Source organism: Talpa occidentalis, unplaced genomic scaffold (genome assembly GCF_014898055.3).
Source record: "Talpa occidentalis isolate TD23 unplaced genomic scaffold, MPIMG_talOcc4v2.1 talOcc4.7, whole genome shotgun sequence".
NCBI lineage: Eukaryota > Metazoa > Chordata > Mammalia > Eulipotyphla > Talpidae > Talpa > Talpa occidentalis.
This window is the reverse complement of record NW_023605083.1, coordinates 63,575,515-63,601,636: the sequence shown is the minus strand read 5'-3', so window position 1 is coordinate 63,601,636 and position 26,122 is coordinate 63,575,515. Positions and strand designations below refer to the sequence as shown.

The 26,122-nt window shown below is 39.1% G+C and overlaps 1 protein-coding gene across 3 annotated transcripts in view; it reads right to left on the bottom strand.

Annotated features, from left to right (window-relative positions):
• KIAA1958 (KIAA1958 ortholog) overlaps nt 1-20,130 on the bottom strand; it is a 131,273-nt gene extending 111,143 nt beyond the window's left edge. For 2 of the 3 annotated variants that reach the window (XM_037495239.2, XM_037495238.2), the window contains exon 1: nt 20,096-20,130. The gene's annotated coding sequence lies outside the window, so the exon portion shown is untranslated. Of the gene's footprint in view, nt 1-19,252; nt 19,611-20,095 lie in introns of those variants that run through there. The other variant, XM_054689609.1, reaches the window with a different exon arrangement.
• Nucleotides 20,131-26,122: the final 5,992 nt, after the last annotated feature.

Sequence of the window (26,122 nt, the reverse complement as noted above, 5' to 3'; positions counted from 1 at the left end):
TTCACATTAAACTTAAGACCACAAAACTCAAGTGGGTGTCAAGGCTACCTAGTAATTGTACTTAACCCCCTAACCCAGTGGTTCTAGAACATTTCTGTGCATTACAGCAACTCAGAGAGTTCAATAAAACATAGATTATTTGTCCTCAATGCAGAGTTTCTGATTCAGTGCTTCTAGGATGAGGTCCAAGAATTTGCATTTTTTAACACATCCGCAGATGCTACTGGTGCTGCTGGACAGGGATCATGCTTTGCTGGAATCCATTTACGCTCCCACTATCCTAACAGAACACCTCTTCAAATCTCTAACTCCTTCTGTTCCATCCTTACTCTCACCGAAGAAATATAAGCAATCGAAGAAAATCTCCACATGCTCCCAATGTCACATCAACCTATTTACCTCTAAGAAGCCATCATGCCTTGGTCACTCTCTCACATTTTGCAAAATCCACCTTGTTCTCCCTCAAATTTACAGACTGTTCTCACTTTGGGGCTTTTGTGCTGGCTGCCTGGAATGCCTTTCTCCTCAGATATTTGCATGATTTGCTTCTTCACTCCCTTTAGATCTATCTGCTGAAGTGTCCTCTTACTGGAGAGGTTTTCCCAGCTCACCCCACATGCCTCCCCAAGTGCATGTGGCACTCTGTAAGCCCCCAACTGGAACCAGTTCTTTCCATGGCACTTATTACCACCTGATAGTTACTAAGCTGTTTATTTATCATCTATTTTAGCTTTGTGGTAATTCTAAGAGACAGAGGCAGCCAAATTCTCTGGGTTTAAAAGGAGTTAGTTATAAAGACTAGCTAGCACTGTACTCCATTTATCGAAGCTATTTGGCTGTGAAAGGAAGGGAAAAACTAGGAATAAGAAGCAGGCTCACACAGAGGTTTCTCAGGGCACAAAGACAGGGCTGAAGGAACAGGGCCAGAACCAGTGCAAAGAGAAAAGTTAAAGATGCTAATAATGAAAAGATGTATGAGGACAAGTCTGCTTAAATATCTGGAAAACACAAGTTCACAGAGCACAGGATTTTTGCTTTTGTTTCAAAGCAAAACATCTTCTCTATGATAAAGGTTATTCACACACTATGATAAAGCAGTGAAGCTTATTCATACACTGCAAATACAGACAGAGAAGACATCAGATACAGATACCTACCTTTTTAAAAAAAAACATATATTCTCTCCCCAGGCATTTTAATCACTAGTCAGCCATTTGTTGAAATGTCTTTTTTATCATCAAATAATTTTCTTGTCATAATGACTAGAAATGCAGACTATGTTTGCTCATTTCACAAAAGTACATTATAGGTGCATGACCTGCGAAAGTGAAAAAATTTTAAATTGAACCATATAGTTTAACTAGTGGTCAGCAGGGCCAAATAATCTTATAAAAATCTTATTAGAAAAAAAAATTAGGCAATCAATTTTCTGGTACAAGCCAGCCAACAGAAAACCGATTTCAAAAACAATTCTCAAATGTTTAATAATGTATATTTTTATGACATGAGTTTCAGCTGTTGTTGCACCTTCCAGCTAGACTGAATCAGATTTTATCCACCCTTACGGCATTGTACATATGCAGGGCGCAAATGCAATCTACTGAAGCAAGGCAGTGTGTGTGTAAAAGGGCTCAATTATATGGTGGAATGTTTCTTGTAAATTAAAGCCCTATTGAATAATCATCTTCCATGCAAATTATCTGTGATGGGGTGTTCCAACAATGTGCCATCATCATATGTTATTGCTTTAATATAGGCTTATTTGTAATGCTTGACATAATGAATTCTCCCTCTTTATTCCTGTAGAAATGAGAATGAGAATTTGCACTTTTTAGTTTTTCCTAGCTAGACTGCCTTTGTGAAGGCACCCATAGTGAGATACTACTTTTTATAACCTATAGAGCAGAGGACTAGTTTAACTAGATGCAAACTACTAGTATATTTAGCAGGAAAAAAAGGACAATTATCACAAACTAGTACATCAGTTCATTATCTAGTACTAATGTGTTATCACAAACAAGTACATTTATCAATGTAAGTGGATTTCTGACAGAAAAATACCATTTATCTGCTACTCCTTCAAAAAAAAAAACAAACAACAACAAAATTTCCCTGGAAGTCTACAGTTTAACTAGTGGTCAGTAGGGCAAAAAAACTCACTCTCCTAATATCCCAAACCTTTAAGGTTTTTATTCCTAGAAGAAATCATATGCTAAAATGTAAACATATAAAACAGAGATGGTTAGTGGAATGTACTGGTTCACATACATCCTACAATTTACACAAACCTGTGTATGTGCAAATGGGCAATTATCTGAGAAGACAGGCCCAAAATTTATCCAGTTCTCAAAAGGATAATAAACCCACAAGAGAATTATCAAGTGAAGCACAAAGATACCGTATCTCAGGGTCAGTTTGGTTTTGGTTTTTGAGAGGCACCAGTGGGATCAGGGTCACAATTGGATGTTACAGGCACAGAATGCTTGATTGGCATCCCCGTCCCTACTAGCTCAGTCCCCTTGGTGCTCCTGCTGCACATTTATCACACCGAACAAAAATTCTTACTCAAAAGAAGCAAACTAAAATATTCAATCACAGTCCTTTCTTAAAACCTAAAGGGAAATTCCACACATCCTTCCTGAACATTCCAGATAAATTATGTGCATATGATCTATCAACCACAACCCTGAAAAGAATAATGGACAAGGGTGTTAAGGAGGAATCCGAGTCATATGCTACTCCTTGGATCAGTGCCAGGTGTATCGGCAGGGGTCTGGGATAGAAAGGTTAATTCAGTGTCACAATTTCATGTTTCATACGGTCTCTGTAAATGTATGTCTTCCTTCCCCATAGCCCAATATGATTCCAAAAGTCCTCAGCTTAACTATTTAACTAAATCATAAATACTGAATTGCATTTTTAAAAACTTTCACAGAGGTCTTTCCACTTACTTTAATATAATGGACTAGGAAAATTCCAAGGGACCTTCAGGTTCAATTAAATACCACAAATGCTACACCAGCAATGTTTTACTGAGTATGTAAGTACCTAAGCCCTGTTAGAAACTCACGACCCAAACCACCACACTTCTAGTTAATAAGCACAATCCCCAGGTTCTATTCAGAATTAATGTGCCCATAGAAACCCTAAGCTACAACCAACGATTCTGCAAGGAAGGCAGAAACTTTCTTATAAAGTTGGCTGACTAAATTTGCGCTTATCCAGCTATAGTAGAAAAAATAAAATAAAAACAGCAGCTTGAACAAATAAAACTTATAAAAAATGAGTACTAAAGACAACAAAGTCAATATTGCAAAAAGATTTCAGATTTTTCCCAACAAAAAGTAATAGTCTGTGGAATCCCAGTAAAACACAAAATACATTAGAGACATAACATGTCTGAAAAATTATCCTGAACTAAAATAAATGTCACAAAGAAAAATATGTCAAACATGTTTTCACATTGTCATAATATTGTAACTTAAATTTCATTTTTAAGCCTTATTTTCTCCACTTCAACTGTTACCAAAAGCTTTACCATACAATTTTAAATTAAGCCATTCGCTAGGAAAAAAAAACCAAAATTGTTGATTTTTAATTATATCCATTACGTGAGTTCAGTGGCCTTCAGCCTCTCTGAGGTTAGGGGACACTCAGACACTAGAATTTTCATTTGGTGGCACACTTCAAAGGATACGGTTACATCCTCATTCATCACTCTCTACTTGATTCCCTTTCATCACTATGTGTCTGTTTATTAAAGAGAGCCCTTTACTGTCCTGACCTACATACTCACAAAGCAAAGTTCTTGTACGCGCCAGTAAACAAGCAATCTTAACTAGAGCTGGCTGGACTCTAGGCTTCACCTTACACCACTCCTCCTGTCCTATGTTTCATCACATGATCCACTCAGGCCATTCACCTAAGTCAAGTGTTTCTCTTACTGAAATAAAAGTAAACATTATTTTCTCCCAAAAGTTCACCAACATCTATAAAGGGTTTGTAGTTTAAATGCTGCAACAGTACATGATTTGAAGCCATTGTGTTTATTAAAATGATTAGCTTTAAAATGTTCTTCATAAATCACTATGGGCTATGGAGGAAGTCAAAGCAGAAAGACATACATAGACTTGCAGCAATACAACTCAAGTATCTGTTGAAATCAACTTTCTCTGATTATCTAGTATTCAAATACTTCCATTCTAGATAGCTTGTCCTGTGTGCCTGGCACTCTACCCACATGAATTTACTTAACCCTCACAACAACCCTAAGATATATATACTTGATACTATATCCATTTTATAAATATGAAACTAAAGTCCAAAAAAAGGTTTAAACCCAGGCAATCTCAGTTCAAAGACCATACTCCAAGCCAGGTGCCAGCCCAAAGAATTCACTACTAGCACTTCTGCTACAGTGGCTTTGCATGGAGCAAATCTGGACAATACAGATATAGATTTTCTTACTTTCAGGGATTTTCTTTTTAAGGTAATAATTAGGTAATTTGATAATAACCAAAGTTATTAAAGTGGGACATATCCTCAAATTAAATGGCAATAGAACATAGAAAACACACAGAAATGAGAGCTAGCAGCCCGAACCCCTTCACTTCTCCGTATTACTTCCTTACCCCTAAGAGAAGAGGTGAAAATGGATAATATCTACAGTTCTTTTGGATCAAATACCGAAAGATCATTAAAAACCATTAAGTCCATAAATGATTTAAGACACTGCTGCCCACCAGCAGGTTGCAATTAACCTGGGTAGAACTTCTAGGGCAGGCAGACACACAAATATTTAAAATCCTTTAAGTTTTAAAGTATGCTTTTTACCATAAAACACAGCCAAATGACAGAAGAAAAATGACCAAAAAAAATTCACAGCCCTGGCACATTATAAGTGTTAACAATTTTTTCCAATCTTTTCTTCTGCATTGTTTTACATGATTACCATCGCTGAGCAGAAAAGGAGGGCGGGGAAATGGAATGGAGAAAGAATATTTCTTTTTCTGCTTAGCTGAACAATTCATAGCAGGCATTTTTTCATGTTGCCAAAAGGTTCAACATAATCTGTTGTCTCACATGCACACAATTCCATGTCCAACCTCATCCCCTGCTATGACTCTTCCCCTTTTCACTTCACTGCAACCTACCCCCCATTACTAGTGTCCCTAGGACACATCAGAAACATTAACAGCTCTGGCTTGCTCCACTTTTTTTTCCTCTCTACCTTGAAGGCTCTTCCTCCACCTTCAGCTACCTATGGCAAACTCTCTTAGATAGTTTAAGTTTTACTCAACAGTCATTTTCTAGGTGAGGCTTTCTTTGGCAAGCCCATTTAAAATGCCAAGTTCTCATCCTGAAATATGTGGTATCTTCCCTCGTTGCTTTTTTAATTTTTCATCTTAATACTTTCCCCTTTATGTGCTGCTTTATGTTTTTATCTTGTTTATTCTCTGTCTCCTTCACTAAAATTAAAGTTATAGGTGGGCAGGAATTTTTTACTTTATTGATTTCCTGGCATCTACAAAAGTACCTAATGTATAGCAAGTACTCAATGAATAGATGCTGGGTGAATAATCTTTATAATCTTCATTTTAAAATGGCTATATCCTATTTCACCAAGAGTTATACCAGGATTTATCTAATAACTCCCCTACTGTTAGCTATATTGAGTATTGTCAATTTTTCAATATGCTAAATAATGCTTAAATACAGGGGTCAACAAAATGAGATAAGGATCAAATGGTAAATACTTTGCAAGATCTACTTTGCAAGATCTCTGTAATAACTAGACTGCCTCTGTGGAACAAAAGCATTATGGACAACAAACTCCTGTGGCTGGATCTGCGCTACAGCAGTCAGCTGTAGTCTGCAGTCCCTGATTTCTGCTTCACTGAAGACTTTTATGCATGGACCTTTTTCTATGGTTTCAATTAGCAGAATTATTAAATAAGTGGGCATGAATGTATTTATGGCTCTGAATACAGTCTATCAAATTACTTTTCAAAATGACAATCACGAGGAAGTAGAACAAATGGAACACTGAAAGCTGGTGAGAGCATCAGCTGATACTACTTTGGAAATTTGGCAGTATCTACTAAAGCCAAACATATACAACATACCCTATGACTCAGTAATTAGTTAGGATATTTGTTATCCTTCAGAAATGTTGTGTTAGATCCTGGAAGGAGCATAAGGGGTTTTTCTGAGCTGCTGATAATAGACTGCTTATCAATCTGTTTGCCAGTCACATGGACTCAATTTATAAAAATTCATCAACTGTATACATAATGTGCTCATTTTTTGTACATATACTATATGGCTCAGAACATGCCACTCAAAAATATGCCCCTTAACATAATGATTATTTTTCAGATGAAGGCAATGGAGAAACAGCAAGTGCAGGAAGGGCCCTCTGACCTTCTTTCTACCTAAAAGCAGGTAATAAAAATTCCCATAGGTCTCCTGGTGGCACAGGGGTTAAAGACACAGCACTATCAGGCTATCTGCAGCCACTGCTGCACAAGTTCAATACAGGAGCAACCCACATGGCACAGCAGACCTCTCCTATCTCACCCGCTGCTCCCCTCAACAGTGTATTTCAGCAGATCTGCCTGTTCTGCTCCCCACTCTCTCTGGTGAATCTTATCACCACCCCACCTTGCACCTCAGCTCTACACCCCAGTTCTTATATGCATAAATAAATAAATCTTTAAAAAAAAAAATTCCCATAGGAAAAGTGACCTCCTTGTACCAGGAAGAGAAAAACATTCTTATCAATGGAGAGTGGTAGCTGATGCTAAAATCTATACAAACCAACCCACGAAAACCACCCTCATCTTCCATTGTCATCCCCCCATATCTTTCCAAGTCATGGTCTCACAATTTACTGTCCCAACTAAAACTGCTGTCTCGTCACATCTTCACAATTTTGTCATTTCTTTGTTTAAAATATACTTAAGTTCTCTGTCTTAACTGCTATTTCAGGTCTTCACTTTCCTTATGAAGATTCCCGCATGCATATAAAAATATTAAATGAAATTTGTGTGCTCTTTTCCTATTAATCTTTTTTATATCAGCTTAATTCTTACGCCCAGTTACAGAACTTAGGAAAGTAAAAAGAAGTGTTTCTTCCCCTACAACTTCAAAGTTCTAAAAGCAAAAAAGAATACTAGAAGTTCATCAGCAGGAAATAGAAGAATAACTTTAGCCCTCCTTTCTTCTCATCAGCAATGGGTATTATTTCACATTTTGCTAACATGAAAGATTTTTTTAAAAAGTATTTCACTGCCACATTACTTTACATTTAATTACCGGTGAAGCTAGACATTTCTCTTGTTCTCTATTTTATCTATTACCCACTGGAGTTTTATCATTATTTTGTAAATCGTGCAAATAAAACAACACAATGTCATAAAGACCTCAAATCTATCATATTGCTGCAAGTATTTTCCTCTGTCATCTTTGTTTTTAATTTTAACATTGCTTTTTAAAAGCAAAGTTAAGTTTTCACACAGCCAAACTCACTTACCTTTTCATTTATGTACTTTTCTCAAAAAACATTATACAAAACTACGTTCTTTCATTTTTAACAAAAAATAATTGTTTCTTATTATAAAATTTGTAATGATATCCTTATTTCTCAAGCCAATGGCATGAAAGACAATAAAACACCTATTGGATATTAACAGGAGGATAACAATTATAATGTTATTAAGGCAAGTCATAGGATGAATTTTGACTCTAAAAATAATTTTTAATAGGAAAAACTCTACATTTCTGAGGCAATTACTTTATTAATGGAAAGTGCAGATTTTATATATTAATCAGTATATAAAAACATAATTAGTGAAATGCTAAGTATACAGGAAATATAATTTATGGTAAGACACTGTTAGAGAGAAGTCTGCCAGTTAGCAACAGTCAAAACAATTTAGGAGTACATATCAAGAATATATTCACATACCAAATGTGTTAATAACAAAATATATTCAGAGGCAGAATAAGTAAGACTATGTACTCCTCAATGGATATACACATCTGAATTGAATGTATTCCAAAGAAGAATATTTAAGATCAGATAATCATAGCACTCTCACCCTTCAAAAACAGAGTATTCTTTAAAATGCTGTTCAGAATGTAGAACAACAACTTACCTCCAGTTAAAATTTCATAGAAATCTTTAAAGCCTACTTAAACAAGGTTTTGGTAAATCAGTGATTTTGTTAGTCATTTGTGTGGGTTGACCATTCCTTGCATTGGTTATGGAAAATGCACTGGTCTTAAGTTGGAAAACTTCAGACAATTTAAGAGAATTTTCTGTAGAGAGGGAAAAACCTTGAAATTTTCTCTATCTCTGCCAGAAAAGGACTCCTTTGGAAGATTTCCAGAAACAACTATATTGTCACTATTTCTTAAAAAACATGTGGAGAACATTTTCACTAAAAATTATTTTCAAAATCTTAAGTTTTTTCCAAGAGACAAACTTTAGTTATTGGAAATTCATTAATGTAGAGTTCCTTGTTTTCTCAAGATGCCTGATTAACAGAAACAACAAGTGCTGGCGAGGGTGTGAAGAAAAAGGAATCCTCATGCACTGCTTATGGGAATGTAGAGTGGTCCAGCCCTGATGGAAAACAGTATGGACTCAAATATTAAAAATAAGTCTATCGAACCTCCCTGGTGGCGCAAGGGGTTAAGATGCAACCTATGAAGCAATCCACAGCCACTGCAGTGCGAGTTGGATCCTCGGCAGGCCAGCAAGCAACCCACATGGTGCAGCAGACCTCTCCTGTCTTGCCTGCTGCTCCTCTCAGCAGCGTATTTCGGTTAATCAGCCCATTCTGTTCCCTGCTCTGCCTCTGGTAAATCCTCTCACCCCCCACACCTTTGGCTGTACCCCAGTTCTTGTATGCATAAAATAAATAATCTTTAAAAAATAATAAATAAATAAAAATAGGTCTATCATATGAACCAGCAATTCCACTCCTTGGTATTTACCCAAAGAATGCAAAAAACATTAATTCAAAAAACTGTCATAAAATTGTTAACTTGAATAGTTTGGGAAAAAATTAAATTCTGCAACAAATAGGCCTGCACGCCAATGCTCACTGCAACACTGCTTACCATAGCCAAGTTACAGAAACAATCTAAGCGCCAATGACAGATGACTGGATTAAGAAGATATGATACCTCTACACAATGGAATACTATTCTGTTATTTAAAAAAAAAAAAAAAAAAGATGATCTTTGGCCAGAATTAGAGGGGATTAGGCTAAGTTGGCAGCAGGAGAAAGACAAATATCTGATGATTTCATTCATATGTGGGTTATAGAGAAAGAAAACAAGGACCTGACAACATTAAGCCAAAGCAAAAGCCGAGAAATATAACTGCAGAACTAAAGATAATCGAGGGAGAGAACAAGGAGCAGAGTGTGGGAGGGGGCTGAAAAGTATATGATAAAGGGATATCGATGCTCTGGTGGCAGTGGGATATTGAGACGAGTATCTGAGGAGGTGTGAACCTGTTCCCCTCAATCATGTAAGTGTTGTAAGCCAATGATACCTCAATAATAAAAAAAATATAAAAATAAAAGTATATATTGAACCAGAACTGTCATAAAATTGTTAACTTGAATAGTCTGGAAAAGAATTAAATTCTGTAACAAATATGTATTGGCTTATTACATTATAAGGCACAAAATCTTAAAAAGCTATCAATAGTAGTCAAATTACTAATCTTCCCTTTCTTTTAATCTGCACAGACATTTTTCCCCATTGACCAATACAAAAATAATAGTTTTCCAAGATAATACCAAATAATCATACTTAAGAATGAACAAGGACTCCTCAGGAAGCAGGAAGGCAGCAGAGGCTTACTTTTGGATGCTCCTCAAATCCACTCATAAAAACAGATGGAGCAGACCAAGACACAAACCTACACATATGTTCAACTGATCTTTCACTAAGGTACAAAAGCAATTCAATGGAGAAACGACAACGGCCTTCTCAACAAGTGGTGCTGCAGCCACTGGGCTTCCAAAGGCAAAAAACCACCTCCACCTAAACTTCACACCGTTAGTAAAAACCGACACAAAATGAATTACTGTATAAAACAAACTAAAAAACTTGTAGAAAACATAGGACAAAATCATTAGGATCTAGACAATTTTTAAACCTAACATATAAAGTACAATGCATAAAAGGAAGAATGGGTAAAACTAAAATCTTTTGGGGCCTCCCTGGTGGCGCAAGGGGTTAAGCATGGCACTATGAAGCAATCCGCAGCCTCTGCAGCACAAGCTTGTGATCCCCAGCTGGCCAGGGAGCAACCCACACGGTGCAGCAGACCTCTCCAGTCTCGCCCGCTGCTCCCCTTAGCAGTGTATTTCAGTCAGTCTGCTTGTTCTGCTCCCCACTGTCTCTGGTGAATCTTCTCACCCCCCACATCTCTGTCCTGTACCCCAGCTCTTGTACACATAAATAAATAAATCTTTAATAAAATAAAATCTTTTGCTCTAAGTTCATATTAAGAGGTTTAAAAGACAAACTACAGACATTTTCAAACCACATATCTGATAAAGGTGGAATGTGCCAATGTCCATGTATATGTCTGCTTAAGCATACGTAACAAAGTACCATTGACTGGGGAGCTCGAAAAACAGAAATTCATTTTCTCACATTCAGGAAGGTAAAAGTCCAGGATCAAGGTGTCAGCAGATTTGGTTTCTTCTGAAATCCTCCTTAACCTTCATGGTCTTTCCTCTGTGCAAGCATCCTGGTGTCTCTTTTGTGTCTAAATTCCATATGAGGACCAGTCAGATTGGATTAGGGCCACCCTAACACCTCATTTTAATTTAGTCACCTCTTTAAAGTTCCTATCTGTAGATATAGTCACATTTTGAGGCACCAGGGGTTAGGGGTTCAACAATATGAAATTGGGGAGCACACAATCTGCCCATAACAGCCAATATTCTGGTTGTAGTAAGTATGGTTTTGCAAAATGCTGCCTCTAGGAAAAACTAGGCAAAGTATGCAAAGAATGTATTATTTCTTACAACTTTAAGTAAATGTACAATTATTTCATTAAAAAAAAAAAAAAAGAACAGATGGCACAACTAGGGAGACCAAAAACAAGAGGTTCAACAAAATCAGGTGATTGGTCAGGGGTAAAATATTCACTGAAAACAGATCAGTAACTGGGCAGGCGAGGTGAGAAATAGGAGAGTTCTCATGATTATAAAAGCTAGTGAACAAGAAATCACCAAAAAGAGAGCACCCCATTTAAGTGAAATTTGATCTCAGAAAAGGAAAGTTCTCAGACTTCTAGTGGAGACTATAAAACCACCTACAAAGAGGCCTCAGGAAGAAAGCTGTTGGGATTAACATTCAAATCAAACAAAGAGGCCTGGCAGGAATAAAGGAGACAGATAACCAAATAAAGGTAGTCTTAGCGATTATCACAGAGGAAGCTAAATAAGAGGATGTGTTTTTTCCTTTGTGTTGAAATATAATATACAACAGAAAGGACAGAAATTATACATGAAATTGAACAACTCACTGATAAGTCACAATTTCACAAAAAGTACACACTTATGTAACCAGCACCCAGATCAAGAAACAGAACAATGCTTCCACTTTCTCCTTTCCAGTCACGATTTCCTCAAGGGTGGCCATGATTCAGGCTTTTAACAGAATTTGCTCTCTCTACCTATTTCTGGACTTTTTTTGTATCTGGCTTTAAAGCTCAACATGTTGTCTGTGAGATTCATACATACTATTGTATGCAGTTGTAGACTGTTCATTCTTATTGCTTATTCATTTGTGAATATCTAACAATTTATCCATTGAGGCAGTTTTACTACTGTTTGTAATAAACCACCTGAAAACCTGGTGGCTTTAAAAAAACCAATTCTTTACTTCTTAAAATTCCATGGGTTGTCTGGGCAGTTCCACTCCTGGCTTTACCTGGACTTGTGCATGTGGCTACTTTTAGCTGGAGGGTGAAGTGAATTAGAAGGTCAAAGATGATCTTACTCATATGTCTGGCAGTACATGCTGGTCATCAGCTGAGGCACCTCAATTTTCCTCCATGTGACCTCTTCTACTCTAGCACTTCCTTTTATTGTGGTCTCAGGGCAATAGTCCCTGCAATGTTTAAGCATTTATTAAGCCTCTATTGTACCACACTGCTAATGCTCCACTAACCAAAGTAAGATACATGGTTAAAACCAGACTCATTGTGGAAAGGGTGTGGGTACCAGGAGATGTGATTTATTGGGAGCACAGCTATGTAACACTCTATCACTTATCATACTGATGGTCATTTGAGCAAAATTTCACTTTGGGGCAATTACGAAGAGTGCTGTGCATATTCCAGTGAATTTATTTTAGTAAGCACTTATCTTCCAGTAGAATTATTGAATCATAGGATATGCATATGTACAGTTTTAGCAAATGCTGCAAGTATCTTTCCAAATTGGCAATGCACGAGAATTCCAGTTACTATACATTCTCACCAATACTTGGCATTTTTCATCCTTTTCATTTAGCCCTGTTAGTGATGTACAATGCATCTCACTTTTATTTTAATTGAATAGTCACATTTTTAAATACTTCACACAAGCAACATGGGAAAAATTTTCAAACCACACAACTGAGAAAACTGTCCGTCAACGGAAATCGTCTCCTAAAGCACAGATAAATTCATCTAATTTAAACATGAGCAAGAAGAATGCAATCTAAACCTGTGAAAATCTAGTGGGAGCAAGAAGATGAAAGAAACTAAATAATACAGCAGTCATTGATGAAGCCACATCACAAAAATATGACCATAAAGCAGTGAGAACTGTAACATAATAATTCAACATGGGTGAGAAGAAGTTAAGAAAATGATAGGAGGGCCTCCCTGGTGGCGCAAGTGGTTAAGCACCGCACTATGAGGCAATCTGCAGCCTCTGCAGCACGAGTTCAATCCCCGACAAGCAAGAAAGCAACCCACACGGCGAAGCAGACCTCTCCTGTCTCGCCCACTGCTCCCCTCGGCAGTGTATTTCGGTCAGTCTGCCTGTTCTGCTCCCGCTCTATCTCTGGTGAATCCTCTCACTCTCCACATATCTGGCCTGTACCCCAGCTCTTGTATGCATAAATAAGTAAATCTTTAAATAAAAAAAAAAAAGGAAAAGAAAGAAAGAAAAAGAAAATGATAGGAGTTGAGAAAGAACAGCATACATAGAAAAACTAAAATTAAAAAAAAAAAATGAGAAAGACCAAATAACAAGAGTATACACCAAGAGAAATGAAAGCATTCAGAACAGAAAAGGAAAGGAAGAAAATATTCAGAAAGTATGATAAAAGTAGAAGGAATATTAGATTAAATAGATACCATGAAATCTACATTAAACAGACTAAAGGATTAAAAAAGAAAAATAGGGGCCTCCCTGGTGGCACAAGGGGTTAAGCACAGAACTATGAAGCTGTCCACAGCCTCTGCAGCATGAGTTCAATCCCCCAGCAGGCCAGGGAGCTGTCCACATAGCGTAACAGACCTCTCCTGACTCTCCCACTGCTCCCCTCAGCAGTGTATTTCAGTCAATCTGCCTGTTCTGTTCCCCACTTTGTCTCTGGTGAATCCTCTCCCACTCCCCTCCCCACGCCTCTGGCCTGTACCCCAGTTCTTGCATGCATAAATAAATAAATCTTCAAAGAAAAAGAAAGTAAACATAAATAAGAACCTAAGAACAACTTGAAAAAAGGTAGCTATAAAAGACAAAGAAAGAAGATCCAACATACATGTAACAGAAAGCCCCAAAGAAGAAAATAATGCTTATACTTGATGAACAGTTTTATGAAAATACACCTGAGCCAACATAATAAAATACATGCTGTGTATGTAGAAAAAGTAACAAAGAACAATTAACACTAAAAATATGTTCTAGTAAAATTACAGCCTCTAAATATGAAGTCTTCTGGGCATGTAGATTAAAAAATATATAGTCACGAACAAAAGAAATCATAACGTTATTAGACTGTGAAAACAACATTTTACTAGAACACAAAAGAGTAAGGCTCAGCAAACTATGGGTGTAGACAAATCCAGTCCACTGTTTGGTTCTACAAAAAAGTTTTATTAGAACACAGTGATGTTTACCCATTTACATACTCTCAATGGCTGCTTTAGCCCTGCAATGGCAGTTAAGTAATTGTGGCAGTGACCTGGAGCCTAAAATAGTTACTATTTGCCCTTTTACAGAAAAGATTTGCTAAACCCTGCCCAAGTAACATTTTTAAGATTCCAGGGAAACGAAAATGTGAGTCAGTACTTATATTCAACCAAACTGACCTTCAAGTACAAAAGTCATGGATGGTTTTAAATGTGAAAGAAGATAATATTCACATGAGCCATTTATGAAGATTCAATGAGTGTCAGACTATCAAATGATAAGGGAAGTCTCAGCATTAAGACTTGAGTTGCATGCTGAACATATTTAATTGTAGAACTAAGGATAACGATGGGCAAAGGTGACAGCAATTAGTATGTGATTTATATGGTGGGAATAGACAGAACTGAGAAATCTTGGGTTCTGACTAGAGTTAGAGACTTGATTATGTACGAAAGATGAGATAGCAACTAAGGAGGAGTCACAGATAAACCCTACATTTCTGAACTGGGTAAATGGGTAGTAGATAATACCATTCACTAAGCACTATACCAGGGAATATAAAATACATATCTGAAGAAAAATTAGTCAATTTTTGGGTATACAGAATGTGAAGTTGGAATGCAGAATTGTGGAATCTGAAATATATATATATATATATATATATATATAGTTGATATTTGCAAAGATAAGGATCTTGAGGGCAAGGACCTAACTGCATACCATATTTTAAGTCATCAGCCAAGAAATGTACGAAATTGCAAGGAGAGCATACAACTTGCCTGCAAGCAGCAAAACCAGTATCTGAAAAAGACCACCCAAAAACACATATCCAGATAGTGGTAGCACAGCTGCCTTCCAAAAGAAACATGTCCTCAGAATTTATCAAACAATCAAACAAATACACAAACAAACAAACATCAGCAGCACTGTCACTGAATGTGGTCACACTGATCCTCTTCTGAATTCCAAACCAACTTACTGAATTTTCTACATCATCTTCACTGGGCCTCTTAGCTTCCAGAAAAAACAAATTATGAAAAAATAAATTTTTGCTGTTTAAGCTAACCAGTGTTTGGTGTTTTATTAATAGCCCTCACAGACTAACACAAATTGAGGAGAGGAAGTAGTCCTAGGTGGGCAGCAGTTCACAAATAATGTTAGCTCGCCTTAGAAGTATGAAGTCTCATAAGACAAAACTTTTGATCTGTGGTGATTATGCCTGAAAATAATGCAACAAGTTTTAAAAATGGTAAATAATCACAAGGAAAATATTTGCAAGGGAATACTGAAGGGTTCTGATTGCACAATATTTACAATTAAAAGGACAGAAAAGTTTAGTAGTATCAGCTTTGAGAAAAACCAAAAAGAGGGAATTCAGGTAAGATATGTTGCATTCCTTAAAATTAATTAAAAAGATACATAAATAATCCAAAAATAAACCAGCCAAACAAGGGAAAGCAGTGGGGGCAACTCTGGATAATTCTCTAGAATGCAAAAGAATTAAAAAAAAAAAATTTCAGTTGACAGAATCCTTGATTAACAAAAAACAGTTTCAGTTATCAAATGAAAAGATAACTGCACTGGTTATTAATAGAGCTCTGATTCTTTGCAAGTTTCTTTTTCGGGGGGCGGGGTGTATGTGTATTTAAAAGATATTTAAGGTAATACTCAACTAGTAATTCCACATACATTACTTCTTGCCCTGCATCTAGAGCTACAGAGGCCATAGATTTTTCCAGAAGAGTAAGGTGGAGGGGAAAGCTATTCTTCATCTTGCAACCACCTAAGAGAGACCTTTTAGGTAGCTGGTGCGAGTCAGGCCAAAGTTCAGACAGATCAGAGGGGAAAAAAACTACGGAGCATCATTTTATGCTAGGATTTTCAACGTTTTCAAAATTTTCCTATTGTTTTAATGTCTTAAATTATTTTAATTATATTTCACACAAAGTAGCACAATTTATCTTTAGAGACAAATGTTACTTTCTTTTAGTACCAAAAAACAATTACTGATGTCCTAAACCAGATCCCTTTGTATTCCACATTATTAAGTGATAGAAAGTTTCTGAAATGTATCTTTGTCATTAGATCCACTGGTAATACCAATAATAGTCAAAAAAAAAAAAAAAACATAAACAAACAAACTCTTCAACAGTTTACATGTAAGATTTAACAAAACAAACCAGAATACTGCTGCATAGTGTGCCTTTCCCCCAAAAAGGATACTAAACTTTGTTGACACTGGATACAAAAGAAAATGCGAAATTTGCATTTTCAGTACTTTTGGTTTCTTGACCTTTATTTGAATTTGAGACTAAGCTTTACTAAACAACAGAATTTACACTGTAACTAGCCAACCACAGTCCTCATTATGGAATCTATGCAGTGCATTTGTTACCTAGGAAACAGACCAGAGCAAAGGCAGAGTGCAATTTCAGCACAGCAAAAGAATTCTCCAATTATGCCGGTAAATAAAGTCCATAAATCAACTAATCAGAAGCACAGTCAAGAAGTATCACATAAGAGTTAAGCTCTATGGAAACTTTCTTTAAAGGAAAAAAAGAAACCTGTGTAGCATCTTCGGGCAACTATGTAGATCTCTTAAGTAAATATTATGAGCAGGTTTCTTTACAAACACAAACTGTCAGAAAACAAACTGTTCAAAATAAATGGCTTCTCTCCAATCTTCAGCTTCCCTATTTTTGACAGTATTTAAGAGAAAAAGCTTCTTCAGAGCCAGGCTCATACAGCTGGTAGCAGAATATTAATCCAAGAATGAATGTCTGCATTTTCTGCAAGCAGTATGGGTTTATGCTGCTCTTAAACCGCAGGGTGACAAAGGCTTGGATTAGAGGTCACTGTCCATCTCTCTCAGAAGTGTTTCCTCATCAGGCTACAAAAAAACTGCAAAAAGAAGGACTTGAAAGTCATATCTATTACAGAGAATAAAATTATTATTGTCAGTTTTCCATTTGGTTACTACTAATGATAATTTTAATTAATCGAGGGTTCCAAGAAGCATAAAATGGCCATTTTGAGTTTCCTTTAATGACACTGCTCTGGTAACTAATAAACAGGAAAAGATTAGATTTAAAAATCTTTGGATTTAAAGTCTTTCCAATTTAACTGCGGACAGCTCAGTATTGTTTTTTAAAAAAAGAAACTAGCAAATGTCAATTTATATTCCTCAGTTATATTTAAAATGCAACTTCACACGAATTCAAAATTTCTATTTATTATAATATCAAAAGCAGCAGGAAAAAAATTCAACAATAAAACGTGAAAAATAATTTATATTCCCTCTTATATACCAATGTAACACCAAAAGAGAAATCAGTTAATACAATGTAAGTTTCTTTGGAATGCTTTTATTTACACTAAAATATCACTTAGCTATGTTAAGAACCAAAAAAAATAACATGGATGTGTCACAGCCTAAAAGCAACAATAACAACAAAAAAATTCTAGCTGTTATCTTTTAGCCAACCCACATAAAAGCACCAGCAATCCTAGAAAACTGTTAGGAACAACTACAACTTTGCCAAGCAATTCTCAATACAGGCCTCACTCTGTTGCAATATGGTTGACACAGGAACTCTGTTAAACCATATTCTTTAATGACTGAAAGTCTTGTAAATAAACACATAAAACAAGCAATTCACTTTGTTGACTTATCTTTTTTAATAGTCCCAAGAGCTGATGAAGAGTGTGTGTCTAAGAGCTCAAACCCTGGAAGTGTTTCTGAAACTCTGGGAGTATTTTTGAATTCCATCCACCGCTCATGATAAAGCTCAAATGAATTTTAACACCCATCCTCTTAGGGTCATCTCTAACAGAAAAGGAAAAAGAACCCTGCTCATGGGCCTCCCAGTGCCTGGCACTGAGCTCTGTGCCTTTGTGCAGAGTTTAAGTTCATTTATCTAATCTAGACCGGAAGTCACAGCAGGCAGTAATAAAATTTAATCAACTCAAAGGGGTTGGCATAACCATTGTTACATGTAGCCTTCTCAATAGGCTTTAAGTCAGGTCTACAAAAACGTACACTTGAGGCATTTACAAAATTAGTCACGCAATAATATTAATCTGTTAATGTAACTAGGGCAAGAATCTAGGATAAATTTTTCTCCTAGAAAAAGATCACTATTTTAGGCCTATTAAACTGTATCCCCTTTAGAATGACATAAATCAGTTTGCCTAATTAAAAATGCATTGAGTTGTTTTTCAGGTGAGTTTCTCCATCTTAACCTGATGGAAAATTAAATAACAAATATTTTACACTTTATTTTTCCTTCAAGTTTAGATGATAATTTTTTTTTAATTTAAGAAAGCCTTCATTTTCTATAGATAGCTGTACATTCACCTATCTATGTGAGTGGTTCCAAACTGGGGGTGGGGTGGGGGGTGGGGTGTGTGTGTGTGTGTGTGTTTTAATCTACTGGTAACCATTAGATTTAAGTTCGTCAACAGGCATTTTCTAACAACAGGCACCAAAACAGGTCTCCAGAAGTGAGCGGCAGATTGAGATGATTACAATGATATAAAAATTGTACCTGCATTAAACATCTGATTCTGTAAAATTAATTTTCTGGGTGCTTATTCAACTTAATTATTTGGATATTATTATTGAACTACATAGTAGCTGATCCTAAGAAACTCAGTCAGATAATTAAATGGCATCTACAGCACATTAAAAAATACTCTTCACATATACAATCCAATCATTTGATTATATACAGAGAACACATAAACGCATAGAATAAAGTGGGGACGTCATGAGGAGAAGAGGAGTCAGTACTAACTAAATCAGTTTTAATTCGTTCTCCTTATATGATGTTAAAGATTTCCTATCCTAAACCAGCACCAAAAAAAGGGTTGTCCGTCTGCAATGGAAAGCTAGCAATTGTTTTTCGCACTCCAGTTTAACCACCGTGGAAGGTGTCACAACCTGACTGGCTTGTTACCTGTTTATTCACTAGGTAGAAGCCTCTGTCGTGCTAGTCCCAAAGAATCTGGGAAACACAAAACTTTACCCCCAAACTTTAATTATCAACGCTTGTAAACTTAATTGTAAATATCACAGTCAATTTCACCTTTCATTTCTTGCCTGTAAGTCGCTATCCAACAGAGAGCAAGCCAGCCAGCAGAAAACCGACAACATTCTCGCATTTGGGGTTGATTTCCATTTGATCCTGGCGAGCCCAACCTCCTTCGACCCGGGGGAATACGTTTCTCGGTGTATTTGATAACAAACACAAATCACTGTGCGCAGCCTCGGAATTGGGGAGGGGGGGTGGCGACGGAAGAGCCTCGGGGCGAAAGCCCTCCTCCGTTAGAAACAATAAATAAGGGACCGCGCGCCGCACGTTCCTGCACTCACGCCCCAAACGCACCTCGGCGAGCCTCCGGGGAGGGCGCCAAGTCGGGCAAAGCCCCGCGCCACCTCCGTCCCCTCTCTCCGTAACCACCTCAAGACTTGGAAACTAAGAGGGCAGGTCTTTTCTTTCTCCTTCCCGCCCTCCTCTCTCGCTCCGACAGACCCGCGAGCCGGAGCAGGCGAGCCGGGGCCACGCAGCGCGCCCGCGGCGGCCGCGGCGACAGGGGATGCTGCGCGGCGGGGCGGCCCGGGGAGGCTGAGGGAGCCGCGGCCCCGCGCCCGCGCCCCGCGCCCGCTCGGCCGCCCGGGGTCTCCGCCCCGCGCGCCCCCAGCCAGTCTCCGGCGACGTGCGGCCGCCCGGGTCTCTGCCCCGACTCCCGGCCTCCCCACCCCCGACCCCAGAGGAGACAAAAGGAGGGTTCAGCCAGGTCACTGCGCGGCCGCCGAGGGGGAGGCAGAGCGGACCCCAGCGCGGCCGCCCCCCACACAAAGGGGCTCCCCGGCCCGGGTGGCAGCGTCGGCGCGCTCGTCCCCGCCCCGCGCGCGGGCTCTCACCCACCTGCAGGTGTCTGTGCGTCTGTCCATAGGAACGCGGGCGGCGGGGGGGCCTGCGGGAGCCGGGCAGTGGGACTGGACGGGGCGGGACGGAGGGGCGGGCGGGCGGCCCGAGGGCCGGCTGGCGAGCGCAAGTGGAGCGGAGAAGGCGCCGGGCGGGCGGTGGACCGAGGCGCGGGGCGGGGGGGCGGGGGCGCCAGCCTGACTCGGCCGACCGGCGCGCGCCGCTCCGTGCGCCCCGGGCTCCGCGCGCCCGGCTCGGATCGCGGCGGGCGGGCGGGCGGGCGGGGGGCGGGGCGCGGGCGGGGCGGGGCCGGCGAGTGGGGCGGGGGCTCGGACCCCGGGCTCCAGCCGGCACCGGAAACGCGCCGTGGTCCGCGAGACCCACAGGAAGTGTGTAACTCCACCTCCCACGGCGCGCGGAGCTCGCCGGCCTCGCCGCCCGAGGAGGTGCGCACCGACCCTGCGAGGACACGCGCGCGCGGACGAGCGCGGCGTCGGCAGCCCGACAGGTGTGGAGCCCGCGATCCCGCGACGCTCCGAGGGGGGCAGTCCCCGCTGCTGCCACTCGCTCGGGGCTCGCTGCTCCGTGCAGTTGCAGCCAAACGCCAGCAACAGATCTCGCAGGAACCTAACCTATTTGTCAGGTGTGTGACACCTGTTTTAAGCACCGAGTAGAATCACCTCTACACCAGGCATATGCAAGAATACCTCTGCCCGACGGAAGTCCAGTGCACGGGCATCACTGCCCGGGTGGAAGTTCCTAATCCAACTGCAACACGCGCACCCATCATCCCACGGAGGGAGCGGGGCCACTTAAGGATATCTGAAACACTAACTTTGGCGAAGCCTACGGTAACTGTCTACACCGCCTGGCACAACAGAGGTAAGGTTTTACATGCTACATGATGCTGTCACACCGCGAGGGAGTCGCACCATCTCAGCCCAGAATTTTGAGGACACGGACCAGGAAGAATGAGTTTAGGAGGTTAATTTTAGCGATAGGAACGCTCCCTGCAAAAGAGAGGGGATTGCCGTTGGACCCCTCGAGTCTAGGGGGTTGGTTTATCCTGGGGGGTTGAGGAAGTTAGCTGCCAGGGAATTTTCCATGCGGGCTTGCTGTGTCTGCACAACTGTGATTGCAAAAGGTGCTGTTTTGTCTGCACAGCAGCCGTGCTGCTGTATTTGCACAGTTGTGACCACAAAATGTGCTCCGCGCCTTCTGGGAATTTGTGCATTGCTGGTACTTTTTTGAGTAAGGGCCTCTGCCCTGTCTGCCTATCTATCTCAATGCCAGTTGCCCCTCCACCTTTATTTTACCTAAGGAACACTTGCATAGGTAGCACTTACTATGTGTCCAGGGTCTACACTAACTGCTTTCTGAAAATGTATTTAGTTCTAAGAATTCTATGCAGTAGATGCTGTTAGCTTTGCCATTTTATGGATGAGCAAAGTGAGGCTTTGCTCAAAATTACATGGAGAGTAGCTGGAGGAGCTCAGATTCATTCCAGGAAGTCTGGCTTCAGATTCCACCCTCTTACCTCTCTTTCTGCTTACAGCACTAAGCATCTGCAAGATAATATAATAATGATAGTAAATAATATTTGGAGCTTATCTGATTTTATGGTGCTCACATCTTGGCTTCACCCCAAATGTGACAGGGAAATCTCAATCACTCCTACCTTTGGGATGGTGAGAATGTGACAGAGAAAGAGACTAACTTCTGAACAAAGGAGAATGGATACTTCTGGTTTAGGCTAAATAAAACGACTATGTAACCATTTTGACAACATAAAGTCTATCAAAACAAAAACAAAAGAAAAACCAGCTATTTGCTACATATACCAAATATGCAATCCTGTGAAGAAATTGGAATCTTTTGCGCACTTTTGGTGGAAATGTAAAATGGTGCAGCCACTATGGAAAATAGTATGGAGATTACTCAAAAAATTAGAAATGAAATTACCATAGGGGCCAGAAATCCCACATCTGGGTATACATATACCCAAAAGCATTTAAAGCGGGGTCTTAAAGAGGTATTTCCATATCATACTCACTGTAGCATTATTCACAAAAGCCACAGGGTTAAAGCAGCCTAAATGTCCATTCATGGATGAATGGATAAAACAAAAGTGGTATATACATACAAAGGATATTATTAGCCTTAAAAAACAGATTTAAAATAAAAAGCATGCCACAACATACATAAACCTAAGGACATCAGCCTGAATGAAATAAGTCACAAAAGAACAAATATTGTATGATTTTACTTATGTGAATACTTAGCATTGTCTGAATCAATAAAACAAACAGAATGGTGGCCACCAGAGACTGGAGGAGGGGACTATGGGGAATTGTTGTTCCATGAGCACAGTTTTTCAGTTTTGTACAATGAGAAAGTTCTACAGGTGTTATACAACAATGTGAATGTAGTTAACAGCACTGAACTTTATACTTCAAAATAGTAAGAGGATAAATTTTATTTTTTAACAAAGAAATACAGCCCAATTTGCATCATGAAGTCATTCTTTTAATGATGCAGGCTTCCAGCTATAATGGGGTACCCTGTTGACAAACTAACTCTTCCACTGAGAATTATAAGAGTTGGATTTTATTTATTTATTTATTATTTAAGGCTGTTTAAAGCTATTGTAGCACAATCTAGGTGACCAAGAATTGAAAGTCCAAGAGCCCAGGACGAAGGGAAACACATTGACATGAATTCTACACTCTCACTTTTCTTTCTCCATGTATTGTTGACTTGTGCCTAGAACAGAAATCTAACAGTAAGAGGCATCCTAGAGCTGGTGACAGTTTGACTGCAATGGAGATACAAAATTTGGAGGTCATGTCTATTGAGACAGCTAGGACCAGAAAGGGCAAGGTCCCAGAAAAAGCTGATCATGGGGGGCCTCCCTTGTGGTGCGGGAGGTTAAGACGCAACCTATGAAGCTATCTGCAGCCACCACAACACAAGTTCCATCCCCGGCCAGGGAGTTACCCACATGGCTCAGCCGATCTCTCCTGACTTGCCCGCTGCTCCCCTCAGCAGTGTATTTCAGTAGATCTGCCTGTTCTGCTCCCCACTCTGTCTCTGGTGAATCCTCTCACTCCCCACATCTCTGGCCTGTACCCCAGGTCTTGTATGCATAAATAAATCTTTTTTAAAAAGGTGCTCATGATAAAGGAATCAGTCACGCTCCATGCTATTTCCTCTCCAAGCATATCCTGATTCCAACCTGTGTATGCAAAGGGCAAGAAGCCAAGAAATCAAGCGGAAAGTAGCTGCTAAGTGTTAAAAGAAAAAAAAAGAAAGCCTAAGAAATCCTTTTCTGTTTTTCTGGTGCTTGAAAGAAATAAATAGGAAGTAGGGGTCTGTGTAAACACCTTAGACTTTCAGTTGAAAGCCTTAAAAATCTATACCCTGAGAGTAAAAGCAAGGCAGAAATTACTAATAATGCCAACAGTTGTGAACTATCTCAGTCCCTGGTTGAATTAAGGGATTTTCCCTTGTTCTATCTGCTTGCCTGAAGAAACTAAGAATTTGGTTGGAGAATCTTAATAATTTTTCATACATAGTCCCTGGCATTCTATCAACAATTACCAAAGGTCAAGAAGAAAAAAGACATTAGAAACAGATGCACACATGATTCAAATATTATAGTTATTAGATACAACCTTTAGAATAGCTGTGATTAATATGTTCAAGCACATAGATAAGAGAATGAAGAAATTTCACTAGAGAGCTAGGATCTTTTAAAAAATAAATAGGGCCAGGGCCTCTCTGGTGGCGCAAGGGGTTAAGGCGCAACCTATGAAGCTGTCCGTAGCCTCTGCAGCACGTGTTTGATCCCTGGCTGGCCAGGGAGCAACCCATATGGCACAGCAGACCTCTCCTGACTCTGTACTCAATCTGTCTGTTCTGTTCCCCACTCTGTCTCTGATGAATCCTCTCACCCCTTAGACCTCTGGCCTGTATCCCAGCTCTTGTATGCATAAATAAATAAATCTTTAAAAATAAATAAATAAATAGAGGCAGCTGCTGAAACAACTGGATAGCAACGTGCCAAAAAAAAAAAAGGAACCTTTGCAGACTTAGCAATTTTCACAAAAACTAACTCAAAAAATGGATCACAGCTATAAATGTAAAACTATAAAATACAAACCTGTAAAATTCCTAGAAAATAACAGGAGAAATGAAGGCAACCACTTTTTAGATACAAAGACACAATCCATGAAAGAAATGAGTGATAAACTGAACTTCATTAAAATTAGAAAATGTGTGCTCTTCAAAAGAGTATCAAGAATGGAAAAACAAGTCAGACTGCAAAAGACATCTAACGAAGGACTCTTACCCAAAATATAGAGAACTGTTAAAACACTACAATAAGAAAACAACCAACCAGATTTTAAAATGAGCCAAAGACCTGAATCGATGCCTCCCAAAGGATATATAGAGGCAAGTAAGCATATGAAAAGATGTTCAACATCACATGTGATTAGGGAATTACAAATTAAAACAACAATGAGAATACCTTGTATCTAGCTGTGGATAAAGACAGTGTCTTCTACTTTTAGTAATTTTCTGCAGTACCCAAGATAGTAGAATACTCTAGGTATTCAGAAGTGCTTGCTGAATAAAACAGAACTTTGTTTTCCTGACTACATGTTTCCCACTTACTATTTTTAATAAAGCAAAACTCAGGAGAAACTACACACCTGTCAGGATGGCCAAAATCCACAACACTGACAATACCAAGTGCTGGTGAAGATGTGGAGCAACAGAAACATTCAGTGCTGGTGGGAATGCAAAATGTTAGTCACTTTGGAAGACAGTTTGGGAGTTTCTTACAAAACATACTCATCTACACAATCCATATTTTTCTTTACACGATTTTCTATCCTACAAACTCAAAATCTTTTGTCTTGTTACTTCTCTAAAAGATGTGTTCTCTTGTTAAGATATTAAGTAAGCTCAAGTTCTCACCACTCCTTTCAATTACTGAGTGCTCCCTTGTGTATGTGCAATGTCCATGTTAATAAACTTCTATTTGTTTTTCTCTTTTTCATCTGTCTTTTGATGTCTAGTTTACTTGGCCTTAGCTGAGAACTTAAAATAGGTAGAAGAAACAGATTTTTTTTTCTACTTAAGAGGATTATTTATGAGGCATATATAAGAGGAAAGACAAATTTGCTAGCAATAAGTCAGTTTTAAAATTATCTAAATAACTTAATTCAATCACTAAAAAGTCAGCAGCATGATTTGCCTCCATACCATTCTATTTTAGGAACAGGTGTAATTGGTTACTGGACAGCACACAAAATGGCTCCTCCCAACTTCTGGGAGGATCTACTACAACTTCAATGCAGTTAATGGGAAAAGATCCAGAAAATAGGAACACATAGGAATTCACTAAGGTAGCTGGGAGATAGGGCAATGGAGGAGGCTTTAGGATTATAGGCACGGTACCTTCTTTCTGATAGAATAGAGCAGATCACTTAGCACTTCTCAGTGATACTGAGCACAAAGGGGCACAGATGACCTCATCCAATTTCCTCAATTACTGATCAGAAAACCAGGGCCTTTTAGTTCTCAAGTTCATGTTTTAGTGACCAGAACCCAGAATTCCTGCCTCATGGTATTTTCTACTTTTTACTTTCCCAAAGTTTTGAGACCATTCATTTGAAGAAAGCAGAGAAAGGTGGAAAGTTCTTAGAATACTTAAGTAGAAAGGAGTCTTGACATCTGATCCTCACAAGGCTAGCAATGACCAGGAGCTTCCAAGGGAGCTAAGGCTGTCACCCCAAAGACAATTCATCCCCTACAAGAAGTCATCTCTTTCACAAAGGAGGACATGAGGTCTTCAAGTTCTAGCCAAGGCCAATGTGCTTGGAGGTTGTTTTAGACTCTGGCTTGTCCCTTTCGGCCTTAATCTATCTTTTCACATCTCTGATCCTCTACTTCCTCATTTATAAAATGCAGATTAAATGTTCCTAACATTATGATTTTAAGAATTCTTAGGATTAGCTA